The sequence below is a fragment of the Homarus americanus genome, unplaced genomic scaffold (genome assembly GCF_018991925.1).
Source record: "Homarus americanus isolate GMGI-L3 unplaced genomic scaffold, GMGI_Hamer_2.0 scaffold14144, whole genome shotgun sequence".
Lineage (NCBI taxonomy): Eukaryota > Metazoa > Arthropoda > Malacostraca > Decapoda > Nephropidae > Homarus > Homarus americanus.
This window is the reverse complement of record NW_024729288.1, coordinates 324338-339733: the sequence shown is the minus strand read 5'-3', so window position 1 is coordinate 339733 and position 15396 is coordinate 324338.

The window sequence follows — 15396 nt, the reverse complement described above, 5'->3', positions numbered from 1 at the left end:
GTGGCGTGTCTTGACCAATCATCGTTACCATACACGTCCTTGAGAATACTAGATACCAGGGGGAAGTGGGGAAGGACAGGACCGGGGGGGGGGAGGGGTTAGGCCAAGGAGGAAGGGGGCAGCATATGGCAGAGGAAGGGGGCAGGGGGAGGCAGCATCAGGGTGAGAAAGAAGGTGGAAGGGGGAAGATTAATAGTATTTATATAAGACAAGTTAGCTCTTGGGATAAGCTCTTGAGCCTCACTGAGTCTTAAGAGGCTTTATGATCCCTCTCTTCGGCCTCATATTAACACCGTCCTATTCTCAGACTCTCGTAAGGCAAAAGTCTCTCGTATCTGGAGTTGTGGGATTTTCTTAAGACAAACATTTCCTCGTAACTTGAGATAAAAACTTATCTGACTTCTCGTTCTGTTATGTCATTAAACTCTTATAGATAATAGTTTACAAGTTCATAGTGAATATCTTAAAGGAAGATGATGACATATTTCGTGTTTATATGACGCTTATTTATAACCAGGAGCGTCAGATCAGGGTCAAGTAGTCAAGGCTTACGTGGGTTATGACACACTCAGAATTCAAGGAAAACTGCTCCCTTGTTATATAATCTACTTCATTCTGGAGAGAGTTTGTAAAAAGGAAAATTGTCTTAATAAAATAACGTGTTTATATAATTTAAAAATCAGTGGTTTAAAAGGAGATATATTTAATAATTTACTTGCAACATTACCTTGAGAGTTGACCCTCCCTGAAGCGGGTCACCACCTTCCACAATCGTCGTGGTGAGGTCTCAGTCGGGGAAGATTTCTGGTTCTCGCCCGGACCAGCCGGGGCCAGGTCCAGGGGTCCCTGGTCACTAGTACAACCTCGAGACTCTTGTACAGTAATGTTAAACGTCTTCCGTTTTGGAGCTATGGTTGGAATAGACAGACAGAGGCGTTCTTGTTGTACATAAATTATATAGTCCACTCCAGCATATACCGTAAAATACAATTCAATTCAATTCAATTCTATGCCAGCACCTCAGATCTCCTTGAGGAGAACTATGAACACTGAATTGACTAAGTCAGGACCTGGATATTATCTAATAAACTGACCTTAAACCTCGAAAAATCCCACTACATGATCTTTCACAGAAGGAAAACTTACCTCCATATTTGGACCCCCTGTACCTTGGTAATACAGTCCTCAAACGTGAAAAAAATGCTAAATTCCTTGGAGTTATTGTTGATGGTAAACTAAACTGGAGAAACGACATACGTGTACAAGCCACAAAGAGTAAAGTCAATAAACAGTGCGGGATCCTGTATCACACTCGTCAGTCACTCTTTCAGCAATGAAAGAAATCTATTATGATCTTGTTTACCAACACTCCATACGCTGTCACACACTATGGGGGCCTCTGGCTCCACATAAACACAACCCCTGATCATTGCACAGAAGAGAGTTGTGCGGATAATGACCTCATTGAAAAAAACTGATCACACTGATGAACAATTTGCTGAACTGGAAATGTTAAAATTCGAGGATATTAACATTTGCTGCTGTGTCCTATTTGCTTATAAATCTGTCTCACTTGATTGACAATAATTATTTCCAGTTCCGGAATAATCAGCGATACAACTTAAGGCACCCAGAGCCACTAAGACCCCCCCCCCCCCATGTACTCCTCTCAGTCCCAGACCTCCATAAAATATCAAGGACAGACATCCGGTCGTTTTATTACGTGTGTTCGTACTTACTGCTGAAGTCTTATAGAAGAGAGGCCATGTTCGTGTCTCTCGGTGTTATGTAATGGTTAAAGAGACCCTGACTAGTTGGTGGTGAATGGTGGAGCTTGTTGGCAGTTTTGAGGTGAAGGGCACGACTCTCATCTGTTTAAATTGGTGTTGTTACCGTCAGAGGGTGTGGGTGAGTGTGGGTGAGTGTGGAAGGGTGTTGGGTGGTGCGTGTGGGAGGATGTAGGTGGGTGGGGGAGGGTGTAGATGAGTGTGGGAGATTGTGGGTGAGTGTGGGAGGGTGTTTGATGGTGTGGGTGGTGTTAGGAGACTGTGATAATAATAATAATAATTATAATAATAATAATAATAGTAATAGTAGTAATAATAATAATAATAATAATAATAATAATAATAATAATAATAATAATAATAATAATAATAATACGGTATTCCTAACTTTAACATCAGTAAATAACAACAACAAACCACAACAACGACAACAAATCACAACAACAACAACAAACCACAAGAACAACAATAAAATAACACTAATTATAATCATGTACCTGTTAATTGGATCAAAAATAAGAACACAAAACAAATATAGTTAATAACGACACTAATTGGTAAAATGTTATATATCTCTTGGATTAAATATGCCTGGATGATTATGGGAAACGAGTTAAATTAATTGGGAAATGGGGAACGAGCTAAATTAATTGGGAAATGGGGAACGAGCTAAATTAATTGGGAAATGGGGAACGAGCTAAATATATTGGGAAATGGGAAACGATCGAAACTAATTGGGAAATGGGAAACGAGCTAAATTAATTGGGAAATGGGAAACGAGTTAAATTAATTGGGAAATGGGAAACGAGCTAAATTAGTTGGGAAATGGGGAACGAGCTAAATTAATTGGGAAATGGGAAACGAGCTAAATTAATTGGGAAATGGGAAACGAGTTAAATTAATTGGGAAATGGGAAACGAGCTAAATTAGTTGGGAAATGGGGAACGAGCTAAATTTATTGGGAAATGGGAAACGAGCTAAATTAATTGGGAAATAATCTCTTATGAAAGCTTGTGTTTACTAAGGGATAAATTGGCTGGTCGCTATTTATTATGTATGTGATGAAGGCGACCAATTTCCTGGCGTAATTGTTGGTGCTTGTGGAGGTTGGGGGGTGAGGGAGGGGAGGGGAGGTTGAAGAGAGAGAGTGAATGAGGAGAGAAGGTTGGGGAGGAGGAGGTTGGTGGTGGGAGGGAGGGATTTTGGGTGTGAAAGGAGAGAGGAAAGCTGGTGAGGGGACGTAGAGAGGAAAGGAGGGGTGAGAGCGTGAGGGGGTGAGAGGGGAAAATGTACCATTATGAAACAGATCCAACAGCCTGGGGTGACTGGGCACAGGCGGGGGGTACGGCGGGGTGGGGAGGGAGGTCAGGGAGGCGTGGGCTGTGGGAAGGTGGGAGGGACGGTGTGGAGGGGGAGGGATTTAAGGGGTGAGGGAGGGAAGGAGGGAGGGAAAAGTTGCGTGGGTTGGAGGGAAGAATGGCATGGATGAGGGGAGGAGGGAGGGAGAGAGTGAGGGAGGGCTGGAGTGAGGGAGGGCTGGAAAGAAGAGATTCACACACACACACAGTATAACTTTGTTGACTCCAGTTAGGGAAGGAGGGAGGGAGGGAAGGAGGAAGGCCTTAACAAAGAAGAAGGAGGGGGGAGGGAGGGAGGGAAGGAACAGTAGAGAGATGGTGAGGGAGATAGTTGGGTGGGTTGAGGGGAGAAGAGAGGGATGGGGAGAGGGGAGAAGAGAGAGATGGGGAGAGGGGAGAAGAGAAGGGTGATAGTGGGGAAGGAAGCACAGTGTAGAGTTTCATCGTCACCCCAGCTGTGTTAATATCTGCATTGCGTCCCCATACTCAAGGGGTTAAGTCATCGTACTCAAGGTGTCAAGTCATTGTACTCAAGGATTAATTCATCGTACTCAAGGATTAAGTCATCGTACTCAAGGGTTAAGTCATCGTACTCAAGGGCTAAGTCATCAAACACGAGGGTAGTGGTTGTTGTGTTTATGTTCACCGTGTGTGTGTGTGTGTGTGTGTGTGTGTGTGTGTGTGTGTGTGTGTGTAATAATAATAATAAACGGTTTATTAATAGAGTTGCAGCCGGTGGCTGAAAATATACAGACTTACATTTGATTTAGACATAATGATATAATATGCATTGAATACATTTACAGGGCTTTACAGTACATAAATCAGGAGTTGTTTATTATTTTAACAATAGATGGGATGGTGCTGTTCTTATATCTATCGGTGCGGGCTCTTATGGGCTGAATTTTGTTGTAGTGGCGGACTGCGCGAATTGGGTGGGGGGCTGCAGGTGGCAGGAGGTGGCGATGGCGAGGGTGGTGCATTAGTTGGCTGCCAAACCTTTCCAGTGCTTGGTGGTGGAGGTCACTGAGGGATGGCATTTCCAGGGTGGAGAGAGCGTTGGTGTAACCGGAGTATTCTGCGCCGAGCATGATTCTGCAGGCCCTTTTCTGTACCTTCTCTAGCTGACGTTGTTGGGTGGAGTTGAGAGAAGACGACCAGGCTGGTGACGCATACGTTAGTTTGGGGAGAATAAAGGCGTTGTAGATGGTCCTCAGCTCTGGCGTGGGTGTCCCAAGTGACCTAAGTCTTTGTAGCATGTAGAGACGGTACGAGGTTGCCTTGACTGTGTTATTTACATGGTCCTTCCGGTCAAGTATGTTGTCTATAGTTACACCCAAGAGTTTGGCAGACTGCACCAGCTGGAGAGGATGGGGACCCACTGTGACTGCTGGGGCTTGCACTGGAGTGGTGGCGGTATTGATGTGCATGACTACAGTTTTGGTGTGGTTGATGGTGACCTTGTTCTCCGTAGTCCATGCCTGTAGCCTGTCCAGGGTGCCTTGGAGCGATGAGTAGTCTGGTGCGGTGTTGTCCACTGAAACCCCCATAGTGCAGTCATCCACGTACTTCCACCTGTGTGTGTGTGTGTGTGTGTGTGTGTGTGTGTGTGTGTGTGTGTGTGTGTGTGTGTGTGTGTGTGTCCTACTGTGCCTGCATCATCACCCTCCCCCACTCTCTCTCTCCCACTCCTTCTCTCCCTCCCTCCTTCCTTCTCTTTCTCTCTCTCTAACCCAACCTTCCCTAACCCTAACTTTACCTAACCTAATCTCTAACCTCCAAATGGCTAGACGATTACATCCCCTCCCCCTCCACCCGTGAGTCGACAAGCTATCTGTGTTACCTAATTTGTTTACTCTGGGAGGACGAGGCCAGGCCATCTGTGTGTAATGTAATACACACACACACACACACACACACACACACACACACACACTGAGCAGGCAGGTCAGTTGGGTCCCAGATGGTTGTTGCAGGGTTATCGGGTTTCAGGTTAGGTTAGATTAGGTCAGGTTAGGTTAGGTCAGGTCAGGTTAGGTTATATCATCATCAGGTCGTAGTATTAATGTTGTGTGTTTCAGGTAGTAACTAAGTGTGTCCAGATATTAACCAGTTTAATACATGTCAGGAGAGTGTATAAGATGTATGGTATAATGAGGGTGTGACGTGGTGATGAAGGAAGCTAATACTAACTGACCCCCTAGCGATCAGCTGTTTTGTATTTACATTATGATACATGTTTAGCGGATCAGCTGTTCTGTGTTTACATTATGATACAAGACGTCAATTTTAGTGATTCAGCTGTTTTGTGTTTACATTATGAGAAACACACAACGTTTAACATATATACAGTATATTCGTCACTGAAAAATGGCAACACCTAATAATCCAACAGGTATATATTTTAATTAACCTGGTTCGTGCACTATTAAATCACACCTGTATTATGTTATGTGAGGTTGGGTGAGGTGAGGTGAGGTGAGAGTCAAGTATTGCCTTTGTGCTGCTACCGAGTTATGATGTGATGCTGGGGTAAAGGACACGACCCGGATGTTGTGGGATTATGTCAGGGTTTCATCGTAGATTTATTTATTTATTTCGAGCTTGTGTTTGTGTGTGTGTGTACATCAGCTATCTGTCTGTCTGTCTATCTATCTATCTATCTGTCTGTCTATGTCTGTCTCTCTGTCTCTCTGTCTCACGGTAAACCCTACACAAAAAGTCACTCGTTTGATCAGGAGAATATCGCAGTAGGAAGAGGAGGAGGAGGTTGATGATGATTTGAAGAGTAGGGGGAAGAGGAGAAGGAAGGGGAGAAGGAGAATAATGATGATGATGAGAAGAAGAGGAGGAAGGAGTAAGAGGAAGAGCAGGAGGAGGAAAAAGTAGGAAGAAGGAGGATGAAGAGGAGGCGATTGATGATGATTTGAAGGAGGATGAAGAGGAGAAGGAAGGGAGGAAGGAGGATGAAGAGGAGAAGGAAGGGAGGAAGGAGAATAATGATGATGATAAGAAGAAGAGGAGGGAGGATAATAGGAAGAAGGAGGAGGAGGAAGAAGGAAGACACACGAGCGACCTCTATACAAGACTTGTGTACAAACTTGGACTCACATTTTAGACAAGGAGGAGCTGGACGGGTTAAGTTTATATTAATGGCAGGAGTTGGCTGGTCACTCCCATGCTCACCCTGGAAGAGGAGGAGGAGGGGACGGAAGAGGAGGAGAGGACGAGGAGGAGGAGGAAGAAGAGGGCGATGACTAGACCTATTGATGACGAGGGTTCTTAGCTGAGGACGAGGAGGAAAAGGAAAGGAAGGACGAGGAGGAGGAGGAAGGAGAGGATGACGATTGGGAGGAGGAAGAAGAGGAGGAGAAGGGTTTTTAGCTGAGGACGAGGAGGGATTCTGACCACTGCGGCGAGGACCTTAGCGGTTGGTGACGAATTGTTGTGGGGCGGAAGATTGGTGAGGGGGAGAGAGGGTGATGGGTGGCGGGTGAGGGAGGGTGGGTGAAGGGGTGAGGGAGAGAGGGAGTGATGGAGACGGGTGCGGGTGAGGGAGGGTGGGTGAAGGGGTGAGGGAGGGAGGGAGGATGAGATGGGTGGAGACGGGTGGGTGGGTGGGAGGGGAGGGAGGGAGGATGGAGACGGGTGGCGGGTGAGGGAGGGGTGGGGTGGGTGAGGGAGGGAGGGGAGGAGGAGACGGGTGGCGGTGAGGGGAGGGAGGGAGTGATGGGAGGATGGTGGAGGGGTGAGGGGAGGTGGGGTGAAGGGTGAGGGGAGAGAGGGGAGGAGGAGATGGGTGGCGGGGTGAGGGAGGGGGTGAAGGGGTGAGGGGAGGGAGGGAGGAGGAGATGGTGGTGGGGTGAGGGAGGGAGGGAGGAGTGGACGGGTGGTGGGTGAGGGAGGAGGGAGATGGGTGGAGGGGTGAGGGAGGGGAGGGAGTGGGATGGGAGGGGTGAGGGAGGGGTGAAGGGGTGAGGAGGGAGGGAGGATGGAGATGGCGGGTGAGGGAGGGTGGGTGAAGGGGTGAGGAGGGACGGAGTGATGGGAGACGGTGGCGGGGAGGGTGGGTGAAGGGGTGAGAGAGGAAGAGGGAGGGAGAGAGAGTGATGGAGATGGGTGGCGGGTGAGGGGGGAGGGTGGCGGGTCATGCACGGTACACAAGGGTATCAGCCCTGAGAGGGAATTAGGCTACAACATAACAGGTTCTAGGTGCACCTGTCCTCACCTGGTGCACCTGTCCTCACCTGGTGCACCTGTCCTCACCTGGTGCACCTGTTCTCACCTGGTGCACCTGTCCTCACCTGGTGCACCTGTCCTCACCTGGTGCACCTGTTCTCACCTGGTGCACCTGTCCTCACCTGGTGCACCTGTCCTCACCTGGTGCACCTGTCCTCACCTGGAGCACCTGTCCTCACCTGGTGCACCTGTCCTCACCTGGTGCACCTGTCCTCACCTGGTGCACCTGTCCTCACCTGGTGCACCTGTTCTCACCTGGTGCACCTGTCCTCACCTGGTGCACCTGTCCTCACCTGTGCCCTCACCTGGTGCACCTGCCAAGCTTAAGATATCATGTCTCAGTAGAGACGAGAGAGAGCGACTTTAACTGACAGTCATCCTTGAGTTGAGAAAGAAAGATGGTGGACAAAATGGATCGGAGGGGCGCCAAGACTGTATCACACCTGAGGGTGGTAATGATGTACTGTACTGTACTGTACCTGTGGTGATCACACACACACACACACACGTCAAGGTCATCAAGGGAGCAGGAAGCGTGTCTACTTGTCCTCACTAGACACTCTCTCTCTCTCTCTCTCTCTCTCTCTCTCTTTTTATTCATTGTTCTTTACTGTTCTTTTTATTCTTTTACTTTTTATTATCTTCTCTATGCCAAGGTCAGGTCAGGTCAGGGTAAGTGGAGGAGGAAGTGGAGTATGATATTTTATTATTGTTCCACGCCAATTATCGCACTGGTTGAGGTGAGGTAAAGGCAAGGTCATTGTAGCTAGATTGGTTAAAGTTGAAAAATGTACGTGTGTGTGTAATAATAATAATAATAATAATAATAATAATAATAATAATAATAATAAACGGTTTATTAATAGAGTTGCAGCCGGTGGCTGAAAATATACAATGTGTGTGTGTGTGTGTGTGTGTGTTTACAACCTATGTGTACGTGTGCATGTGTACAGCCTATTTGTACGTGTGCATATGTACAGCCTATGTGTATGTATGTTTATGTGCGTGTGTATGTATGTGAAGCAGGAAGCTGACCTTGGGAGACCGACAACAGGAAGGTGATGATGTACCTGTCATGAGGCGACACCTGTTTTAGTGTGGCACCAGGTGTACAGTGGCACCCCGGTATAGTGGCACCCCGTAAAATGGCATCCCATACAGTGGCAGGTGTTGTATGGTAGGCGTTATGTTGTGGCACCTGGCTGGCGTAGTGCCTCGCCTGCTCAAAGGTATAATAGTAATTAAGTAATAAGCTCAGGTGTAGTAATTAAGTAATGTATTAAGTAATGGTGTAATTAATCAGTTAAGTGAGAAGACATGTTGTTTAAAGGGTTAACAATGTGGTTTGGTAGTGTGTAAGTAATCAAGTAATCTGTGTGAGTGTTTGTGTGTGAGGGGTGACGTGGGGGAAGGTGATGTGGGGTGGTGGGGAGAGGACGTGGAGGTGGGGAGAGGGGAGGGTGGGGTGGTGGGGAGAGGACGTGAGGTGGGGAGAGGGAGGGGGGGTGGTGGGGAGAGTGACGGGAGGTAGGGGGGAGAGGGAGGTGGGGTGGTGGGGAGAGTGACGGGAGGTGGGTGGGGAGAGGGAGGGTGGGGTGGTGGGGGGAGAGTGACGGAGGGGGAGAGGGAGGGGTGGGGTGGGGTGGGGGGAGAGGATGTGGGAGGTGGTGGGGGAGGGGAGGTTGGGGTAGGTGAGAGGACGTGGAGGTAGGGGGAGAGGGAGGGGGTGGTGGGGGAGAGGGAGGGTGGGGTGGTGGGGGAGGATGGGAGGTGGTGGAGGAAAGGGAAGGGGGTGGGTGGGGGAGAGGACGTGGAGGTAGGGGGGAGAGGGGAGGGGTGGGGGTGTGGTGGGGGGGAGAGCACGGGGAGGTGGTAGGGGAGAGGGAGGGGTGGGGTGGTGGGGAGGGAGGGTGTGGGTGGGGGAGAGGACGTGAGGTGGAGGAAAGTAAGTGGGGTGGTGGGGGAGAGGATGAGGTGGGTGGGGGGAGAGGGAGGTGGGGTAGGGGAGAGGGAGGGTGGGGTGGTGGGGGGAGAGGGAGGGTGGGGGGTGGTGGGGGAGAGTGACGGGAGGTGGTGGGGAGGAGTGGATGAGGGTGGGGAGAGGACGTGAGGTGCAGGGGAGAGGAGGGTGGGGTGTGGGGGAGTTTAGCAGCATTTTGGGTGTTTATCCCTCAAATGCCGTCGATGAGAGACTCCAGGTGTGTTGGTGGTGTTCCCTCGATGAGAAAAAGTCTCTCTCTCTCTCTTTACTTTGTCTCCCTCATCCTCTTTTCTACTCCCTTATCTCTCCCTCCCTTCTCCTAACCTTACCTTATCTTACCTGAGAGTGATAAATGTATCTTTCTAATTACCAGCTGATGGGGTTTACCTGAGCAGTTGATGTTGGCACTTATTTAAACACAGATTTCCAATTTTGACTGAAAGCTGTTGGCAAATTTTTAAAGATTGTTGGCAGATTTTTTTAAGACTGTTGGCAGATTTTTAAAGACTGTTGACAGATTTATTTAGGCTGTTGGCAAATTTTTAAAGACTGTTGGCAGATTTATAAAGCTTTTTCACTCCGTCTGCTACATTAACCCTGACCTGACCTGACCTGACCTGACCTCGGTAAAGTTCCGATAAGATTACAACAGGAGGCTTATGACATGTTGGTCTATTGAGGAGGGGGGTGGGAGGTCATGTTAGTCCATCAATGGGGGGAGGGGGAGGGGGGAGGGGAGAAGATGCTATACAGACAGACGGTCACTCGCCTCCCCCTCCTCCTCCTCTTCCTCTTCTTCCTCCCTTTCCTCCCCCTCCTTCTCCAACTGACCATTTTTAGCAGGTTTCCTAGGTGATGCAAGAACTGCCACCCCTCACCTGCTGGGGGTGGGGGAGGGGGGGGGTAGAGGGAGAGGGGGTTATTAGGTGGCCAGTGACCATCCCACACAAAGCAAGGTCATCGGTGGCCTGGCCTGGGGAGGGGTAGAAGATATCTTGACCCATCTGTACTGTGTGTGTGTGACCATCTTGTCTTATCCTCTCTCTCTCTCTCTCTCTCTCTCTCTCTCGGTTAAGTATTTGGTGACGTAAGGGGAGAGGAGGAGAAGGAAGAGGGAGGAAGAAGGAGAGGATGAGGAAAAAAGGGGAGGAAGAAGGTTAGGAAAAAAAGATGTGGAAGAGGTGCAGGATGAAGGAGTGGAAGAAGAAGGAGGAGGGAGGAAGGGAGGAGAGGAAGAGGACACTGCTCCTGTACTCTATGTGATAAAATAGCCTTATGCAAGATGGGCGCAACACCTGTCATCTTGCTTGTTTGTTGTAAGGTATTGCACAGTAGCCTTGCATAAACACGGGGGTGTGGGTGGGTGGGTCATTGTCACCAGCCAGTGCAGCCACCCCCACCTGTACTGTCCTGTAGGGTGAACTTACTGTACTCTATACCAGGGCATGGATCAAGCCAGCCCCCTGCACGTAGTCACTCCCACATATATATGGATGAAAACGTAACATAAAATATACCTACACAGATTCTAACCACCAAAATGTTAAACGTTGACAAATTTCCATCAACCATGTTTTAATTAACTCGTAATGAAAAGGTAAGGTAAGGTGACTTTATCGTTTGGCCTTATTACACTCTGTTAAGTAGAGTAATGGATAGGTGAGCTACAGGTGAGACACAAGTGAGCCACAGGTGAGCCACAGGTGAGACACAGGTGAGCCACAGGTGAGACACAGGTGAGACTATATTATGATGGAGGTATGATGGTCACACCTTAATTACACCTGACCTTCCTGGCACCTGTAATTTTGGATGCTCATTAGGAGAATTCTTACCCTGCACTCGTACACACACACACACACACACACACACACAAGACTCAACTGGTCGTGAGAGGGGAGGAGAGAATGGTATGGGGGTAGGGGAGAGGGAGGAAGGGAAGGGGAAGGGAGGGGAGGGGAGGGGAGGGGAGGGGTGAGGGGGAGGGAGGGAGGGGAGTTGCGTCTCCATCACTACGGGTCAGTAACATGTTATCTGTCATCGCCAGGACCCTCTTCTCTTGCACCTTATCTCTCTCCTCCCCCTCTCCTCCCTCCATCCATCCATCTTCCTCTTCCATCTTTTTTGTCTTCCCTGCTCTTCTCTCCTCCCTCCCTTCTCCGTTCCTCCCCTCCATTTTGTTACACCACCCCCACCTGATAGTGTTACAGCCGTCTTTGTTCTGTAACTCCTGTCAGGGTGATTGACCTGACCCGACCTGTCACTCTCTCTCTCTCCTCCTCGTCCTCCTCCGTTTCCTCTTCCTCATATTCTTGAAGTAGCTGACTCGTGTCTTTCTTCCTCCTCCTCCTCCTTGTTTTGGAAGGATGAAGAAGTTTAAAGTTTATTGACAAAAGATATTCTTTGTCACCTTCCGGCTGACACGTACAGATCTGAGAGAGAGAGAGAGAGAGAGAGAGAGAGAGAGAGGGGCTGTGTGCACCTGTGTTGTGGTACGACATTTGAAAGGCGGGTCCCTCTCTTCTCACTATGGCTAGGTCTGCCCCTCACTATAGCTAGGTCTGTCTCCTTCACTATAGCTAGGTCTGCCCCTCACTATAGCTAGGTCTGTCCCTCACTATAGCTAGGTCTGTCTCCCTCACTATAGCTAGGTCTGTCCCTCACTATAGCTAGGTCTGTCTCCTTCACTATAGCTAGGTCTGCCCCTCACTATAGCTAGGTCTGTCTCCTTCACTATAGCTAGGTCTGCCCCTCACTATAGCTAGGTTGGGTCACATTCCTCTGATGGCCAACATGGCGTCGTATTCGCACTTAGACTTTACCTTATATTCTCGATGCATGACTTTGCTTTGATTCTGTTTACGAGATGAAATTTACGATTTTCAAGGGATTCGAACCCACAGGTGCACCCTCCCTCTTCCACGCCCATACCTCTATATCCCACGCCCCCACACACACATTCACCCTCACGTCTACACCCACACACACACCCTCACGCACACCCCCACACCTCCTACCAAGAAGCTCTACAGGTGAGGACAGGTGATTAGTAGGTGAAGACAGGTATACAAGGTAATTAGTGGAGGGGATGGTGTGTGTGTGTGTGTGTGTGTGTGTGTGTGTGTGTGTGTGTGTGTGTGTGTGTGTGTGTCACGGGTTTGTTGCTAGTTGGACAGTTTTTCGTTTTCTTATTGTTCCTTGAGCTGTTACTCGGCAAAAGAGAGACTTGATAAATATAGGGACTACTTGGTGCTTCATGCTTACCTGGTGCTTCATGCTTACCTGGTGCTACCTGCTTACCTGGTGCTTCATGCTTACCTTGGGCACCTTACCTGGTGCTACCTGCTTACCTTGGGCACCTTACCTGGTGCTACCTGCTTACCTTGGGCACCTTACCTGGTGCTTCCTGCAAACCTGAGGCCTCTTACCTGGTGCTTCCTACAAACCTGAGGCCTCTTACCTGGTGCTTCCTGCAAACCTGAGGCCTCTTACCTGGTGCTTCCTGGAACTTGAGGCCTCTTACCTGGTAAGCCCTGCAAACTTGAGGCCTCTACCTGGTAAGCCTGGGTAAACCCGAGGCCTTCACCTGAGGCCCAAACCTGGAGGCATCTTACCTGGTGCTTCCTGCAAACTTGAGGCCTCTTACCTGGTGCTTTCCTGCAAACCTGAGGCCTCTACCTGGTGCTTCCTCAGGCAAACCCGAGGCCTCTACCTGGTGCTTTCCTGCAAACCTGAGGCCTCTAACTGGTGTGCTTCCTAAACCTGAGGCACCTTAACACCTGGTGCAAGCCTTGCAAACCTGAGGCCTCTTCTTACCTGGTGCTTCCTCCTGCAAACCTGAGGCCTCTACTCTGGTGCTTCCTGCAAACTTGAGGCCTCTACCTGGTAAGCCTGCAAACCTGAGGCCTCTTACCTGGTGCTTCCTGCAAACCTGAGGCCTCTTACCTGGTGCTTCCTGCAAACCTGAGGCCTCTTACCTGGTGCTTCCTGCAAACCTGAGGCCTCTTACCTGGTGCTTCCTGCAAACCTGAGGCCTCTTACCTGGTGCTTCCTGCAAACCTGAGGCCTCTTACCTGGCGCTCGCTGCCTACCTTGTGCTTCCTGCTTACCTGGGGCTTCCTAGTTACCTGTTAGGGGGCTCCAGGTTGTACATTAGCTCGAGGGGATCCCAATCACCTGTTGTCGTGAGGCCTTGAAGGTGTTGGTGAGAGTTACACACACACACACACACACACACACACACACAGGTAGGTTGAGGTGATGTGACTTACCTGTTATCTTGGGAGTAATTATTAGGTATTTTCGTGTTGGTTGTTACCTGTAGTTGGATGAATGGAGGGAAAAAAAGGAAGGAAGGAAGGAAGGTATGTCAAGGAAGGAGAAAGGAAGACGTCACGGATATAAGGAAAGAAGGAAGGAGAGAATGTTAAGGAAGGATAGGAGAGAAGGAAAACATATTAAGGAATAAAAGAAGGAAATATGTCAAGGATGGAAGGAAGGAATGAAGGAAGAAAGGAAAGCATATCAAGGATGGAAGGAAGTGGGAAGGTAAGGACCATAAATAATGCCAGTAACCTTCCCGGCGTGTGTGTGTGTGCGCGCGTGTGTGCGTGTGTGTGTGTGTGTGTGTGTGTGTGTGTGTGTGTGTGTGTGTGCGTGTCTGGGGGAGACGGCGAGACCTTGGTGTAATGCAGTTCCGATGCACGAGAGAGAGAGAGAGGAGAGAGAGAGAGAGAGAGAGAGAGAGAGAGAATGGCGAAGAAGATGAAGAAGAAACTAGAAAGAGAGAAAAAATAAGAAAATATAAATAAAAGAACGAAAAGAATAATAAACAGAAAAATCAGATGAAATTGAAAAGAACTCAAGAAAATCGATAAATTAGAGCAATACTTGAGGAATTATTAGGTGTGGGGCAGAGCAAGACGGTGATAGTAGTGTGTGATGTGATCCCCTGACTACCAGCCAGGTCGTGTGCGTCATGGGCACTTATCACGCAAGAAGGATGTGTGTGTGTGTGTGTGTGTGTGTGTGTGTGTGTGTGTGTGTGTACGGGGGGGTTACGGGGATGAGTGGGGTTAACGAATGGTAAACGTAACGCTGGTGGTCAACGGAAAATGTATAAGGATAGTCTTACGACAAACCTGAAAAAAGTGCCAAATTTTCTTCCTCACCTGGGAGACGATCACTCCACACAGTAACGTTTGGAGGAGCACCACACGATAAGGTGTCAATAATTTCGAGTTAGCCCGACGAAACTGGAGGCAGACAGCGCCAACGTCGGAAAGTCGCTGCCGCCGCCTCTCAAGTCACCTCAAAGCTCACCAATGAAGGTGACATCTTTAATAACTCATGTCATGGTATCATAGCTGGACGATCGTCGTATTTGATTCCGAGTGACAGCAAATTAGTAAGTACAGTGTGTGTGTGTGTGTGTGTGTGTGTGTGTGTGTGTGTGTGTGTGTGTGTGTGTGTGTGTGTGTGTGTGTGTGTGTGTGTGTGTGTGTGTGTGTGTGGTGTGTGTGTGTGTGTGTGTGTGTGTGTGTGTGTGTGTGTGTGTGTGTGTGTGTGTGTGTGTGTGTGTGTGTGTGTGTGTGTGTGTGTGTGTGTGTGTGTGTGTGCGCGCATTTTGTGGTGATTGGTAATGGTGCCACAGAGGATCGCACACCACCACCACCACATACACCACACACACCACCACCACCATACACCACACACACACACCACACACCACCACCACACACCACCACCACCACACCACCACCACCATACACCACCACACACCACACACCACCACACACACCACACACCACCATACACCACACACACACACACACCACCTGAGCGGGAGGAGGGGTTAAATATAACCTGTGAGCCAACTGCATATGTCACGGTAAACCAGCTGGTGCCGCTTTCACTCGTTATCCCTGGCGAGTGAGTGAGTGAGTGAGCGAGTGAGTTAGGTAGTCAGTTAAATACCCTAAATGACAAGGTTGGATTACAGTTTTGTGTAGGATAGGTTAGGTTAGGCACA